This window comes from Anser cygnoides, chromosome Z, assembly GCF_040182565.1.
Source record: "Anser cygnoides isolate HZ-2024a breed goose chromosome Z, Taihu_goose_T2T_genome, whole genome shotgun sequence".
Lineage (NCBI taxonomy): Eukaryota > Metazoa > Chordata > Aves > Anseriformes > Anatidae > Anser > Anser cygnoides.
Window position 1 is genome coordinate 55,466,471 of NC_089912.1, and position 16,449 is coordinate 55,482,919.

Below are 16,449 nucleotides of genomic sequence, written 5' to 3' on the forward strand. Positions count from 1 at the left end.
CTTTAAAAAGGTCTTTTAAATTTTGTTATTTTTAACTAATATTAACTACTTTTTTTGTTTTGTTTTCTTTTGTTTTCTTTTGTTTGTAATTCTTGCCAGAAGACAAAATCTCAGGACAGTGTTTATGTTGACCTTCTCCAACAAAACCAAACAACCTTCCTTCCTTCATTTCTCCCTTTCTCCCTTCTTCTCTTTCTTTTCTTTCTCTTTCTTTCTTTCTTTCTTTCTTTCTTTCTTTCTTTCTTTCTTTCTTTCTTTCTTTCTTTCTTTCTCTCTCTCTCTCTCTCTCTCTCTTTCTCTCTTTCTCTCTTTCTCTCTTTCTCTCTTTCTCTCTTTCTCTCTCTCTTTCTCTCTTTTTCTCTCTTTCTCTCTTTCTCTCTCTCTTTCTTTCTCTCTTTCTCCCTTTCTCTCTTTCTCTCTTTCTCTCTCTCTTTCTCTCTCTCTCTCTTTCTCTTTCTTTCTCTCTTTCTTTTTCTCTTCCTTCCTTCCTTCCTTCCTTCCTTCCTTCCTTCCTTCCTTCCTTCCTTCCTTCCTTCCTTCCTTCCTTCCTTCCTTCCTTCCTTCCTTCCTTCCTTCCTTCCTTCCTTTCCTTCCTTCCTTCCTTCCTTCCTTCCTTCCTTCCTTCCTTCCTTCCTTCCTTCCTTCCTTCCTTCTCTTTCCTTCTTTCTTTCCTTCTTTCCGTCTTTCTTCCTCTCTCTTTCTTCCTCTTCCTCTTCCTCTTCCTCTTCCTCTTCCTCTTCCTCTTTCTCTTCCTCTTCCTCTTCCTCCTCCTCCTCCTCCTCCTCCTCCTCCTCCTCCTCCTCCTCCTCCTCCTCTTCCTCCTCCTCTTCCTCTTCCTCTCTTTCTCTCTCTCTTTCTCTTCTATTTTTCTTTCTCTCTCTTTCTCTGTTTTTCTTCTCTTTTTGTTTCTCTCTTTCTCTCCCATCTCTGTCTCTCTTTCCTCTTTCTTTTCTTTCTTTCTTTTTTTTTTTTTGTGTGGTTTGGCTTGTTGTGTCTTTTTTTTTTTTTTTGTAACTCCACACTTTTGTGTTCTTTGAAAAGGGTCTGCAAAATACAGGAAATGGATAGATATGCTTGGTTAATACCTTACTAAGTGATCTCCCACTACCTTGCTGGCAACAAAACTCATGTCATACCTGCTACTTGTTACTTGTAATTCCCCTATGAGGTAGCTTCAGGCAACATCCATTTCAGGAAAGGTTTTAACTTGACTCTATTTACAAGGGCGTTTCCTTTATCTTTTGAGAGTCTTCTTCTCTTTTAATTAAAATATTAAAATGATTACACAGTGTCACATAGGAAGGCACCTTTGGGCAACTCCACCTTCCTTGCTAAAGGGGAAAAGGTGTCAGGTGAAGGAATGCACAGTCCATTAGGAGTGTGTATAAGAAAAGAGCAGCAACTCAACCCTGAAACAAAAAGGTCATTAGAAGTTGGGGGAATTTGGAACCAATGGAGATGATACAACTCTGTTGTTATTTCATATATGTAATGTGACCAAACAGCATTTTCCATTGTCTCTCTGTAAACTGTACTATACCCTTTCTGTACTGTAAACCCCCTAAGGAAATCTTGGAGAGTAACTTCCAGCTATGTACTAGTATCCACGACTGGCTTAGTGGAACATTGTTCCTCTTTTTAAAATGTAACCTAAGAGAAAGATATATTTTAGTGCAAACGTCACATGAAATTTATCATCAGACAGCTAAGACTCATCCTTGCCTTTTGTTATTTTGCCAAGAAGGTCAAGTTCATGACCAACGTTTTAAAACACAAATATTTGAACTGGAGATCAAATTCAGTTAAAGTTACTTGACCAAACATTGAAATGTCTTCTTTTCAATATATTGAGTAAAAACAGTATAACTTCGGATCAAAAGGAAATTGTCATTATCAGGGTGGAATGACAGTGGAGAATTTCACAATCTCTCTTTCAGTCACTCTGCCACCTTGGATGTTTTTCAGTAAGATATTTTATAATGGGAACAGTATTCATGTGTTTTGCATATCCTAGCAAAAGATTCTGCTAATTTGCTCTACTCTGGTGTTTTATTAGAGAATAGTTTGTCAGACTCCCAACAAAGGAATAGAGGTATACAGACATTACCAGTGGAGAAATTGGTAAATGACACCAATGGAGGATAGGGGTTACAGGGGGTTAATGCTGTGTGCTGTTAAAATTGTTGCTTCCTTAAACTGCAAATGCAACTCCTTAATAATGTTTTTGGGTGCTCTTTAATATTAAAATTTGCAGGAATGGTTTCATTTCAGAGTCAAGTGAAAATCAAGACCTTTATGTCTCATATCTGTATACATCTAGGTGTACCAAATGGGACTGCTGCTGTGGGGAAAGCTGACCACAAACCTTCAAAATGGTGGTAAATCCATGAACAGAGAGGTTGATCATCTGTATATTCAGCTTCAAAACACACAGGAAACTTTCACATCCACGTGCCAATGCCTCCCACTATTCAAGCTGAAATAAGCAGAGATTGAATATATCCAAATGCAATCCAACAAGCATGCCTCTCAAATGTTTGAGTGAAGAATTTAATGGTCAAAGAAAATGATAGTGGCAAGAGGTTTGCATGTAGCAATGTATAAGAGGAATATTTTCAGGTTTTGACCTTAAGCTCAACTAAGCATCATCAGGTGCTAATTTATTTGTCTGTGAGGGAAAGGCTTCAGGGAAAAGGGTGAAGCTAGAGTAGCAATGACAAAGACACATGCTTGTCAAGGTCATAATTCAGAAGCAGGAACTGGACATAATTACTCAATGACATATGCATTGTTTCAGAACAGGGAATGAAAATAAAGAAGCAACATTAATCAGAATGATAATGAGTCAATGATGAAATAATGGTGATCTAGCTGTACTTAGTTAGAACACCTGATGTCCAGGAAAATATCCAGGTAGTCACCATTTTCATACTGATTATATCATGAAAAATGAGGGTAATGATTCAGGTTTGGCATCCACATAGTTTCCCTGCACTAAGAAACTAATAAATGGACACTAAATCTTGATATACTTATCACATTGGACCTGTCAGGTGTGCATAATCTTTTCCAAAAAAGTTTCTTGGTCATTCAGTGCACCACAGTTTACTTTTTTCCACTTGACTCTCACTTTAATTGCATTAAAATACTTAATACTGCATTAACACTTCTTTTGGATATCATGTTTCTGAAATACTCGAATTGTATCTCCCTTCAGTAGCAGAAGGTGCCTCAAATAAGAAGGGACATATTGTGAAACAGCCTGGATAAAGAACTATGTTATATTTCAATTAAAAACTTGAATGAAGACATTGAGAATCTCCCAATGTAAAATCCCATGCCTAGCAATCAGCCAACAATACAAATACAGGCATGAGTGACTGTTCGGGCAGTAATTCATGCTGAAGGGACAAAACAATGTAGAAACAGGAACAGTTTCAAGGAGGCACATAAAAATTTGCAGGCATACCTGGTAACAGCTTATCTGGAAAAAAAAAATAAATAAAAATAGGAATTTCTCTCACTGAGTGTTTTTAAGGAGATACTGGGCAACTGGGGAACGACTGTTCTGTTTATTGCCATACATCATGTGGGAAGACATTAGGGGAAGATAGAGAACTTTCAGATTTATTTACTGTGATTTCTGAAACAGTATTCTCTACTAAATTCCAGCCAGGAAAAATGCAATCATATAATAAGTCCTTCCCACACACATCTAAAGTAATGTACCTGTGTAATGTACCTCTGAGATATCTGATGCATTTTTACAGATCACTTCCATATGTGAATACTCCTGTAGCCTTCTTTCCTCATGGGCGTGTATATGTCTGGGGAAGAGATCCTGGTGAAGCAAAACAGAACATACCTACTACAGAGATATGCTTCTCACTCCATACCAATACCACTGATGCATCCCATGTCCTCTTAAGACATGCATCACTGCTGTGAGGAACCCACTCTCTTTTACGCCCATATCTGTTTGTTCTTTATAAACACGTTATAGGGTTTTGTTACTTTGCTTGTTTTACAAACCTGTCCAGACAATACCAATAACACGGTGCAACATGAAAGCCCATTGCCTTTAAATTGTATTTTCTTCCCCTTCAGTGCCTATTTTGGAGCACCTCTTTTCCCTTTTATATTTCCAATTTATCAGTCACTTAAATACCTTATGGGAGAATGAAGCCAACTAATTGTCCGTTTGATTTCTTGGCTCAGTCAGCTGCTTAAGGATTTCTTTTTTACATGGCATTTCTCATTATAAATAGGATAGACTATTACCCACACACAAATATGCCATCTTTGTCACTGAAGCAATAGCACTTTAACTCCAGGAATTTTCAATAAAGTAGTCCACATTCAGCATCTCACTCTTCCCTATATACCTGCTGTGAATGAGCTTTCTGTTTCCTGCTGCTTTGAAATGAACAATTAAAGGGATTTCAACCTTGAGTAAGTCTGGGAACATGTGAGCATTTCTGTGGTCAATGGAGGATGTCTCATCCTGTGTTATCACCATTTGGTTTTCTTTCTCACAATATGATAGTCATTTCCTTTGTAAAGTTCATACGAAAAATGCAACAAACAAACAAACAAACAAACAAACAAAAGAACCAATCTGGATAAAAAGATAGATTGTTAATAATAATCTGAGTTTACAGTACGTTTTAGCCATTTACTACTAATCCAAACTAGAGACTCTTACCATAAAGTGATTTAATTCAACAAAGGCACAAACTTGACTACAGCTGGAGCCTGTTAGGGTTCTTCAGATTTTCACACATTATTACTTCATTTTTCTGCTTCCATACTCTTCCCTGATTGAATTCCTTAAGTTATACCTATCTACATCGCCTGATTCAAAACCTATCAAAGTCAATGGAAATGGTCATATTAACTTCATTGGGCGTTGGTCCAGGTTTTGAGCCATATGAAGCCTGAACCAACCTTGACCTTAGCGGAGATGAAACAAGTCACTCTGACATCATATCAGTAGTTTTGTACAATCCATCAGTAAGAAATATCACATATACAGCATGAGTGAATCCACCTGCCAAGAGCGATACTTTTGTGTTACTGGCTGGTGGTCAGTGTCATGCTCAGTCATGCTCTTCTCCCTGTATGATATCAGAAGTTATTCATATTAGGCATGTATTCCTCCTATTTAAAAATGAGAGCCTGGGTTCTAACTTTGCATTAACTGCTCATAAAGTTCTGCAAATTTCTCTCCTTTCTTTTGTGATTAGCACATTAATGATCTTCAGATGGTTCAGAGCAATGCTGCAGAAACTTTGGATGACTAACAGACCTTTCTATTGTTACTGCTGGGGAATGTATTAAAAAAAAAAAAAAAAAAAAAAAGGAGATGTAATTAAGCAATACTCAATTATGAATTAAGCAATACAAATTATGAAAGGAAATGAATTGTGGTTTTGAGATAGATGGCAAAGCATTAATAAATTCCTCACAGCAAAATGTCCTTGCATCTTTAGTACACTCAGGTCATAAGTATGCAGCATAGGCTAGCGCTGAGCTGTGATTCACCTCAGTGGGTGAAGTAAATAGTGCCCTAAAACTGACAAAGAATTTATAAACTGTACATAATATGTGCAATGTAAAACTATTCCAATAACTTTATCATAATAATAAAAATTAGGATTTTGTTGCCTAGCCTGTATCACCCATGGACATGTTACTGAAGAATTCTTTGGCTCAATATATGCAATACATTGATAGGCTTCAGGAATTTTTATTTTTTTCTTCTTTTTTTTCCTTCTTACAGGTATTTTCAAGAACTGATTTTTTTTTTTTCCCTGTTCAAGGTACTTGAAATCAAATCAAAAGTCAGAATCTCAAAAATGTCCCTGAAAATTTACTGTCATTACTACAGCTACCATAAACCTAGTAAGACTAACTATTATGTCAGTAAAGTATTCTAAACCTTTTCCTATCAGTATATTCTAACCCTAATTCACAGAATCACAGAATTGTCTAGGTTGGAAGAGACCTCCAAGATCATCTAGTCCAACCTCTGTCCTAACACTAACAAGACCTCCACTAAACCATATCACTAAGCTCTACATCTAAACGTCTTTTAAAGACCTCCAGGGATGGTGACTCAACCACCTGGGCAGTCCATTCCAATGCCTTACAACCCTTTCAGTAAAGAAGTTCTTCTTAACATCCAACCTAAACCTCCCCTGGCACAACTTTAGCCCATTCCCCCTCGCCCTGTCACCAGGCACATGGGAGAATAGACCAACCCCCACCTCTCTACAGCCTCCTTTAAGGTACCTATAGAGAGCGATGAGGTCTCCCCTGAGCCTCCTCTTCTCCAGGCTGAACAACCCCAGCTCCCTCAGCCGCTCCTCATAAGACTTGTTCTCCAGACCCCTCGCCAGCTTCGTTGCCCTTCTCTGGACTCTCTCAAGCACCTCCATGTCCTTCCTGTAGCGAGGGGCCCAAAACTGAACACAGTACTCGAGGTGCGGCCTCACCAGAGCCGAGTACAGGGGCACAATCTCTTCCCTAGACCTGCTGGCCACACTGCTTCTTATACAGGCCAGGATGCTGTTGGCCTTCTTGGCCACCTGAGCACACTGCTGGCTCATATTCAGTCGACTATCAACCAGTACTCCCAGGTCCTTCTCGGCCAGGCAGCTTTCCAACCACTCATCTCCCAGCCTGTAGCTCTGCTTGGGGTTGTTGTGCCCCAGGTGCAGGACCCGGCACTTGGCCTTGTTGAACTTCATACAGTTGACCTCAGCCCATCGCTCCAGCCTGTCCAGATCCTCCTGCACAGCCTTCCTTCCCTCGAGCAGATCGACACACGCACCTAACTTGGTGTCGTCTGCAAACTTACTGAGGGTGCACTTGATCCCCTCATCCAGGTCATCGATAAAGATATTAAAGAGGACCGGCCCCAGCACTGAGCCCTGGGGGACTCCACTAGTAACCGGCCTCCAACTGAATTTGGCTCCATCCACCACAATTCTTTGGGCCCGGCCATCCAGCCAGTTTTTAAACCAACAAAGCGTACGCCAGTTCAAGCCAAGAGCAGCCAGTTTCTTGAGGAGAATGTTGTGGGAAACGGTGTCAAAAGCCTTACTGAAGTCAAGGTAGATCACATCCACAGCCTTTCCCTCATCCACCAAGCGAGTCACTTGGTCATAGAAGGAGATCAGTTTCATCAAGCAGGATCTACCTTTCATAAACCAATGCTGACTGGGCCTGATTGCCTGGTTGCCCTGCAAGTGCCGCGTGATGACATTCAAGATAATCTGCTCCATGAGCTTCCCTGGCACTGATGTCAAACTAACAAGCCTATAGTTCCCTGGATCTACCCTCTGACCCTTCTTTTAGATGGGCGTCACATTTGCTAGCCGCCAGTTGACTGGGACCTCTCCTGATAACCAGGGCTGCCAATAAATGATGGAAAGCAGCTTGGCCAGCTCCTCTGCCAGTTCGCTCAGTACCCTCAGGTGGATCCCTTCTGGCCCCATCGACTTGCGTACATCCAAGTGCTGTAGCAGGTCTCCAACCATTTCCTCGTGGATAGTGAGGGCCACATCCTGTTCCCCATCCCCTTCCATCAGCTCAGGGTACTGGGTATCCAGAGAACAACTGGTCTTGCTGCTAAAGACTGAGGCAAAGAAGGCATTGAGCACCTCAGCCTTTTCCTCATCCCTTGTAACTAAGTTTCCCCCCACATCCAGTAAAGGATGGAGATTCTCCTTAGTCCTCCTTTTTGTGTTGATGTATTTGTAAAATCGTTTTTGGTTATCTTTAACGGCAGTAGCCAGATTGAGCTCCAGATGAGCTTTAGCCTTCCTAATTTTGTCCCTGCACAGCCTCGCAACATCCTTATAGTCCTCTTGAGTAGCCCGCCCTCTTTTCCAAAGATTGTAAACCCTCCTTTTTCTCCTAAGCTCGAGCCACAACTCTCTGTTCAGCCAGGCCAGTCTAGTTCTGCGCCGGTTCGTCTTTGGGCACGTGGGGACAGACTGCTCCTGAGCCATTAAGATTTCCTTCTTGAAGAGTGCCCAGCCTTCCTGGACTCCTTTGCCCTTCAGAACCACCTCCCAAGGGACTCTGCCAACCAGTGTCCTGAACAGCTCAAAGTCAGCCCTCCGGAAGTCCAAGACAGCAGTTTTACTGGTCCCCTTCCTGACTTCGCCAAGAATAGAGAACTGAACCATTTCGTGGTCACTCTGCCCAAGACAGCTCTCGACCACCACATCTCCCACCAGTCCATCACTGTTTGTGAACAGTGACCTTTTAATTGCTTTTAATTCATTTTGCTTTCTGTATAAAAATATTTACTTAAAAGAAACAGTCTACTTTAAATATATATATATATATATTAACCAATTTTTCAAAGGAAACACTGTACCTTTGACAAAGAAAAGTTTTGACTTTGAAAAGTAAATAGGTTGCATATCAGTGAGGAAACAGAGACAGAAAGCTGAAAAACCCAAATTGCACCAGAAAATTCCTAACCAGAGCTACTAAGCCATGTTAAGATTAGACCTCAGCTGAAAATACTCCAGGGATAACCAGTATCTTGACTTTTTGTTTTTAAATTACTACTAAACTAGTGTTACAGAACAGTGTTAAAAGGCTCGCTATAATTTAAATGATTGTATTCTCTGAGAAGTGTTGATAACACTTGATAACTATCTGTTAAGTTACTTGACATCAATTACAGGACATGGCATGTACAATGCAAAGCCCAAATGAAATAGCTTCTTGGCTACATCCAAACTAGCTAACATCTTGTGATTTCTTACAGAACAACAACAAAAGTGTTCTTCCTTCTAACTTTATTGCTCATCCACTTCACTGCAGAAGTAGCTGTGTGTTCCTCAACAAAACAGTTCCTACTGCATGACAACACACATTGTATGAGATAGTGCATCAGGCATTCTTAGATAGGCATTTTTTTTTCGGTTTGCTACGGCAAGAAGAGGTGGCAGTCTGTGTCAGTGAAATATTTCACAGGGATCCCAGGAGCTGATGTTTTCCTAATTATTCTGTGCTGTTTATCTCTGAGATGGTGCTTTATCAATCTCTAGTGGGGATAGACAGACCTTAAAACCCTTAGGAAATTCTTAGCATGGAAATCATCGCATAGCACTAATAATCATTACCTTTCAAAATTTCTGTCTGTGCAGCATTTTAGAATAAAGTATGTGAAGGAGGTGTCTTGCAGATGAAAGGAAAAAGAGAAAAATTTCCCCTGGGAGATGTTAGTCACAGTGTATGGTGGTCCTGTTATTTCTTCCCACTGGCAATAGGTGCTGATTCTAATTTAACAATATAAACCTCCCATCATCGAACTATTTCATATTGGCACAATGCCAGTTATGAATTTACCTATGGGTTTCTTAGTTCATGTCGGACTGAGTGTTACAAGTCACAGGTCTGGCAGCTGAATGATCTTGGAGAGCTCTGCAGAAATATCTCCTCAAATCAGTCTGATATACACAGCACAGATGGCTACACAGATTTATTTATTTCTTTATTCCCTTTCAAAGTATGAATTGGCTTTTTTCTCTAATCAAGTAGCCTCTGTGTTTGTACTTGGATTACTGCATATTTTAGGCTATATCTAACAAATTGTTCATAGAGAAGTAATTGTGCTTCCAGGCTTCAACTTCTCTCTTATTCTTATTGGTCATACAGGCATCATTTCCACAAAGGTCAGTTGATGAGACCAAATTCAGAAATGCAATATCAGAAACACAATGACTGTGTAAGATTTATCAACAACAAAAGATTATTATAAACAGCTGTGAATGCAAAATAACTTTTAATTTTTAGAGGAAAAGCACGAGGGAATAATGAGAACTTTTTATAAAATCCAGAAATTCCTGCAACTCACAGCACCTATTATATAGGTTCACTAGTAATGAGTATGTGTCCGTAAGCACAGGTTGCACAGTCTGTCTTTGGGGACTTCTCCATAGCAATATGCTCCAAAGAAAGGTATTCTGTAAGTGGGGATCATTTATATTGAATTATTGCTTTTGTCTTCCATTACTTTTTCTAGGCATAGTTTGGACCCAGGGCTGGAATATCTGTTGGGAAAGGGTCCCATATTTCTGTCTGAGATTTATGCACCAACTGTGCAAAAAGTTCAAGGTGTCCAATCTACTGCATGAACGTAATGGGAGTGTACTCCCATATGCAACTGGGACATGTTGGCTATACGACAGGCACATGTAGAAGGTGACAGCCTAATAAGTGTACAATGAATCTAGAGCTCCAGGATACATCACATTCCCAATGTATGTACTGCACAGTTGATAAAATAGTTGTCAGAAAGCTTGGCACATCTGGAAAGCCTTTGGACTTGCAACACCTGTGCAGGCAATCTTGCAGTGTTTGTGCACCCAAGGTAAGTGTTTTCAAGGCACATCTGTGTTGTGCAAGCTTCATAAAATTGATTAGGGTGCAAAACATTACACAGTGACATTTTGGCCAGCACTCCAGGTGCCCATAAGTCTGTTACAACCAATTACTCAGTCAGGACAAAGTCTTCATGCTTTTGTTTATTTGCTCACTTGTTTCATTTCTACTCCTTGGAAATATGTCTGGGAAACTCAGTCAAATGGCAGCCCTACTTCAGAGGAATCTGGCATCCAAGACTGAATTTACCATTGCTGTAAGAATCTGCTATGACCTTGATTTAGTCACTTCTTTTTGTTCCTCATCTTCTATCTGTAAAATGGAGATAAATGTATTTCCATACCTCACGGGGGCCTGCTAAAATGCATTTTTTAACAAGAAGTACATTTTATCTCCAATTTACACATTTTTTCTCCACTGTCATTGCTAGAAATCTGATTGTCCAACCAGTCCCAATAAAAACCCTCTTGTTTCTGAGTGGATGCCAGGATCTACCAACAGAACTTTTTTGTAATTGTCAATTTTGTAATTTCTCAATTATTATTATTATTATTATTCATATTTTTCTTCTTTGAAACCATCATCACTACTTCTTTATATACAGAATTCTGGACCAAACAGGCAGCTTTTTTGACCCAGTCTAACTGTTCCTGTATTGCTGATTTTGTGTGCTGTGTACAGTTTAGTGAATAGTGTCAGTGTTTAAGAACAACTATCCCTAGGCCATCAAAATGCAGCCATTGTTAATAGAGGAACTTGTGCTAACTAAATTGGAGAGATACAGATTGGAGAGTTTATGGAGATCATCTGGTCTTACATTTTCAGATCACTAAAGAGAAGGGAAACAATCTCTGGATCAATATCCATCTGCATAAAAAGCATCCTTTTTATGATGTAATATCTTCGGAGAAGCATTACCCTACGGTGCTCTTCTAGAACACTGATGCTATCCTAAATCTATTAAATGCAATCTAACATTTATATATATATATAATCATACATATATATATGTGTATGTATATATGTAAACATACATAAATCAAGAGAAAGATGTGCTGGTGAAACACTAAGAATGGTTTATAAGATGTTTTGTAGAACAAAAATGAAAATGTTAAAAAAATATCAAGATACCTTCTACTTCTACTCATGGTGTTTTTAATTGTATTTTTTCACCCCTGAGCATACAATTTCTTTCGCCTAGGCTGGAGTACATTTTATACTTGTTATATGGAAAAAGTCACTTGGCTGTTATTTCTAGCTTGTTTTTAATGTGGACTGCAGGAAAAACAAACAAACAAACATAAACATATACATACACATACACATACATATTTGTATCCTATATTCTGATCATTTCTACTTTAAAACTTCAGATGAACAGATGTTTTCAGGAAATACCACAATCACAGAATAGTTAAGGTTGGAAGGGATCTCTGGATGCCATCTGGACCAACCCCTAGCTCAAGCAGAGCCACCCAGAGTAGGTTGCACAGGACCATGTCCATGAGGCTTTTGAAGATCTTCAAGGAGAAAGACTGCTACCTTTCTTTGCAGTGGAGTCTTTATCATATATATATCATATCATACATATCTCCATCATATATATACATATATACCTGAATGGGCCAAAAGACGCTTGCTTTTCTGTAGTTTGAGAGTTGGGACAAGAGGATTAGATGCCTTTAGTGGAGGGGTCACCTTTGTCCTCAGCAGTGAGGTCATAAAGATCTAAGAAAGACAAGAAACAATATAGCTTTTGCTTAGAAATCCATCTGTGACAGGCATGCAGCTGGGATCCTGTCTACTATTGAGTTCATCATTTAAAAGTTCAAATTTAACACAGATGCTGAAGTTATCTAACAGTTAGTACTGGGCTATTAATTAAAGAATTATATCAACACACTGTACAGGACTTAATATAGAAATGGCACTTGTATATTAGCCTTGTATGAAGGCTTGGATACATTTCACCTAATGTTTTGACACCCAGCTGAAGTTCACTGAGGATCTGAAAATGCTCGAGACACTACCAGTTTTCTCAGTTTTCTGAAAAAGTAGCACAGGAGTTTAGGCTTTCTGTTTATATAACTGGGTGTGTTAAAACGAGATGAGGTGAGACTGGACCAGTGAGTTTCAGCTGCCACAGTGTCACCCTCTATGATTCTAACAGGCTTAAAGTCTGGAGCATCAAATATAGTGTGTTCTGAAATGCCTTGCTGGCCAGCCATTTGTCAGTGCTTTAATAGAGCCATAGGACTTTAACGGCATTTTTGTTTCATAACAAATTGCTTTTTGCTAATCTCAGTTATCTCATGAACTCCTAGTTGCAGGAATCCTACATTTCCATTGTGGATGTACCATAGACAATTCCATAGCGCAGTCATAAAACTTTGTGTATGCAGACTTGAAGTTCACTTTCCAAGGTCAAAAAATCTCCCCACTCTGTGGAGTTGCAAGGCCACTGTTCAAATATTCAGTTAGGCATCTCTTTCAAGTTGTATCTCCAGCATATTCCACACAGAGAGCAACGCTGAGTTGACTTGACTTTCATGAGACAACTCTTGCCTTTAGCTCTGCGTCTTTGATATGCCATGGGCTTCTCTGCATTGTAAGCTGGCCTTAAGCTTCAAAGCCTGGCTCCACATGAGAAATCCACAGTGTCACTTTTTTATGGCAGTCAGAGAAGTGAGACTGCACATCAGATGCTGATTAAACCATCTGTTCTGGGGCAGGTGCTTTCAAACCATATGGGGCAGGAACATCTGATTGCTATTTGCAAAGCTCAGTAGCAGTGCTGTTTACTACATTGTACAATCCACTGTACTTGTCACCTGAGCAAGCCCTAGCACAATCTTAAAGACTTGCACTGTTATTTGTCTTAAATGCAAAAGAGAGAGAGAAAAGCGAGAGTAAAAGTTGCCAAAGCTCAGAACATGGGGTTAAACATGACATTTTCTGAGCAAGGGCAACTCCCAGCTGTACCTCTGAAGAGAAAGTGTCTAGGACAAGGAAATAAGTTGCTATCGGACTACGCAAACAAAGATTACTTTTTATTGTCTTAGTTCCTGTTAGCTATCTCTAATGTGCTCTCCACTTGCTGAAATTGCTGACTTTTTTTTTTGTCATAATAATAAGACTCATAACTGTAATTGAAAACTGAACTTGTTACATTAAGATAATCATTAATATCTACAAAAGTAGTGCATGTCAGAAGATAACATTGTTGGTGTAACTTCCTTACAAAGAAGTCACAAATTTCAGTCTTTCCCACAATGAATGTAGCACCCTAGGGAAATGGTAAGACCAATGACTGACGTGATTGTTACTAAGAAGAATCCTCTTGATATTGGATGAGCATATTCTATCCCACACCTCCCCCCTCCCCTGTTCCCCCCCACCCCCAAAGGAATAGTGATGCAAAATGCCATATTTTTTATTTTTTAAAAATGTTGGTTGGTTGTTTTTTTGTTGCTGGTGGTGGTTGTTCTTTGTTGTTGTTGTTGTTGTTGTTATTATTATTATTATTATTATTATTATTATTATTATTACTACTGTTATTATTGGAAAACCTGCCACCACCACCACCACACACATGCACACAATAGGATAGAAAGGATTTTTATAGGTGGAAAGAAATTGCACAAACATGTAAAAAAGAATTACTTGGAGGAAAAATAAGCAAATTTTTCTTTGTGTTTATTTTGCTTTCTAAGAAAACCAAGCACTATACCTCTCAATCCATTAATAAATGTCCTCAAAATGTTGAAAAAAATGTCCCATACATACTGGCAATTTGTGAGGGAAGAGGGTAAAATCCAGACTATCTTGCTTTCTCTTAAGAGGGTCACAGTCTGTGGGACATCAGGTGCACTAAAACCTAAGGAAGAACAATTCAGCTGGTTTTGTTCATCCTCAACAGTTTTTTTTTCTTCCTCTATTACTTTATCTGAGTTTTAATTGTCCAGTCTCCCACAAATGAGGTACACAGAAGGATGCCTGTCTGTGATGGGTCAGAGAGGAGAAACCAGAAAAGTATGTTATTACATAGTATAATGTTTCCAGCTAGCCAACTGTTGCATCATTTTCCATTCAATGAGCACTTGAGTGTTAGCAGATTGCCTCCAGGTTGAGTGCACAAAATGCTTTAGGTGTTTTTTTGTGGCTCACAGAAGGGAATGTAACTGATACTGACACTATCTGGAGCTGAGACAACATTAATACAATGAGACAGAAACCGGGTCAGGCCACGGGAAAAGAATTTGGCCTGAGTGCTGGTTCCAGATTTCTTTTCTCTTTTTCTTTTGGGAGCTGCCCATGTTCCACCTCAAAGGTGACTGCATTGGAGCAATCCTCTGCTCCAGTACATTACAGTCTTTTCTCAAATATATCCACAGAATTTGTAGGGACTTAAGGGGAACTTGACAAAAGAGTGTTTTATTCTTGCTTGGTAAATGTCTTCAGAAGCACCTGGAGTGAAAGACATATGACAGCATGAGGCACTTGACTATCACAGTGCAATAATTAATCTATTTTTATCAAGGATCCTGTAGGAATATCTGTACAAATAAATTGAACTAGTTTAGTGCTATGGAATATATCTGGGCATGGGAACCTGATCAGCTACCATGTTATTTATTTAGACCAGCCTGTGGCATATTTTTGACCAAAGCCAATGTGAAATCGTTGAAATAATTCTCAGACACGGATCAAGAGTTAGCTTAATCCAGAGATGATTTCATACATTGTACGTTCACATAAAATTACTTGGTTTCAGAGGATAAACAAGTTAAGCTAATAATGTTCAGGGTCATTCAGCTGTTTTCATTGTCCCAGAAAAATCTCAGGTGCTTTTCATTTTTTAGGATAGATGTAGCCACTAGTATCACAGTGGAGTTTCACTGTACTCTTCCAATATCAGAAAAGAGCCTGGTCACCTCTGCATTAACATTTTATTTTATTTTTTCCTTGGATGAAACCAGTGAACACAAAAGATCATTTTTTTACCTATTCTGGATGAGGTTCCCACTTAAAAGTTCTTGTGGCAAGTTATTTGAAGGGAATGAGGAGAAGGACAAAAGCACAGATGGTTCACCAGGCTACAAAATGGGTATAAAAGTAGCAGAACTAGCTCTGGATTCACAGAAATTCACAGGTGTGCCATAGATTCAGCACCAGGATGCAAGTGAGTAAAATAGCTAAGGGGCTTTCCACAAAGAGACAGCCGTCAAGGTCACCTCACCTTGTGGTTTAACTTGGAGGCAGCAAACACTATGCAGCCATTCACTCACTCCCCTGTCCCCTCAGTGGGATCTAGAAGAAAACTGAAAAGAAAAGTGCAAGAACTCATGAACTGGGATAAGGACAGTTTAGTAAGAAAAGAAGAAGAAAAAACAAACAAAAAACAGACAAAAAAAATCACGACAAAAAGAATAAACAAAACAAGTGATGCTCAGTGCAATTTCTTACCACCCACCAACCAATGCCCACTCAGCCAGTCCCTGAGCAATGGCAGCTCCCCTGGTCAACGCCCCCAGTTTTATTGTTCAGCATGATGCAGGGTATGGAATACCCCTTTGGCCAGGCTGGGCCAGCTGTCCTGGTTCTGTCCCCTCCCAGCTCCCGGTGCACCCCAGCCCCCTTGCTGGCAGGGCAGCACGGGAAGCTGAACAATCCTTGGCTCTGTGTGAGTGATGTTCTGCAACAACTGAAACATCGGTGTGCTATCAGCATTATTCTCATCTTACATGTAAAACACAATGCCATGCCAGGTACCAGGAAGAAAATGACCTCTATCCCATCCAAAACCTATCCCAGTCAAAACATTATCAGAGAAAATACTTCATGAGAAATTCAACACATCCTTGCAGGTTGATCTTCAGAGATTTATTTAGTTCTTGAAAAGATGATGTCCAGTATTACACTGTGGGTGATATGGACTGCTTGCAAGGATGTAAGATTGTCCTTAGTGACTGAAAGCCCTGAATCAAAATGTCAGTTATCAATTAAATAGAGAATGATCCCTGCTGAAGAAAGAGGCAT

The 16,449-nt window shown here is 39.5% G+C and overlaps 1 long non-coding RNA gene across 1 annotated transcript in view; it reads right to left on the reverse strand.

Annotated features, from left to right (window-relative positions):
* Positions 1-773: 773 nt before the first annotated feature.
* Positions 774-16,449, reverse strand: part of LOC106037299 (uncharacterized) — a 68,591-nt gene continuing 52,915 nt past the window's right edge. The window contains exons 2-5 of the long non-coding RNA XR_007160174.2: positions 15,650-15,731; positions 12,027-12,138; positions 3,730-3,841; positions 774-2,476 (exon numbers count right to left, since the gene is read on the reverse strand). This is a non-coding gene — a long non-coding RNA (uncharacterized lncRNA). The remainder of the gene's footprint in view (positions 2,477-3,729; positions 3,842-12,026; positions 12,139-15,649; positions 15,732-16,449) is intronic.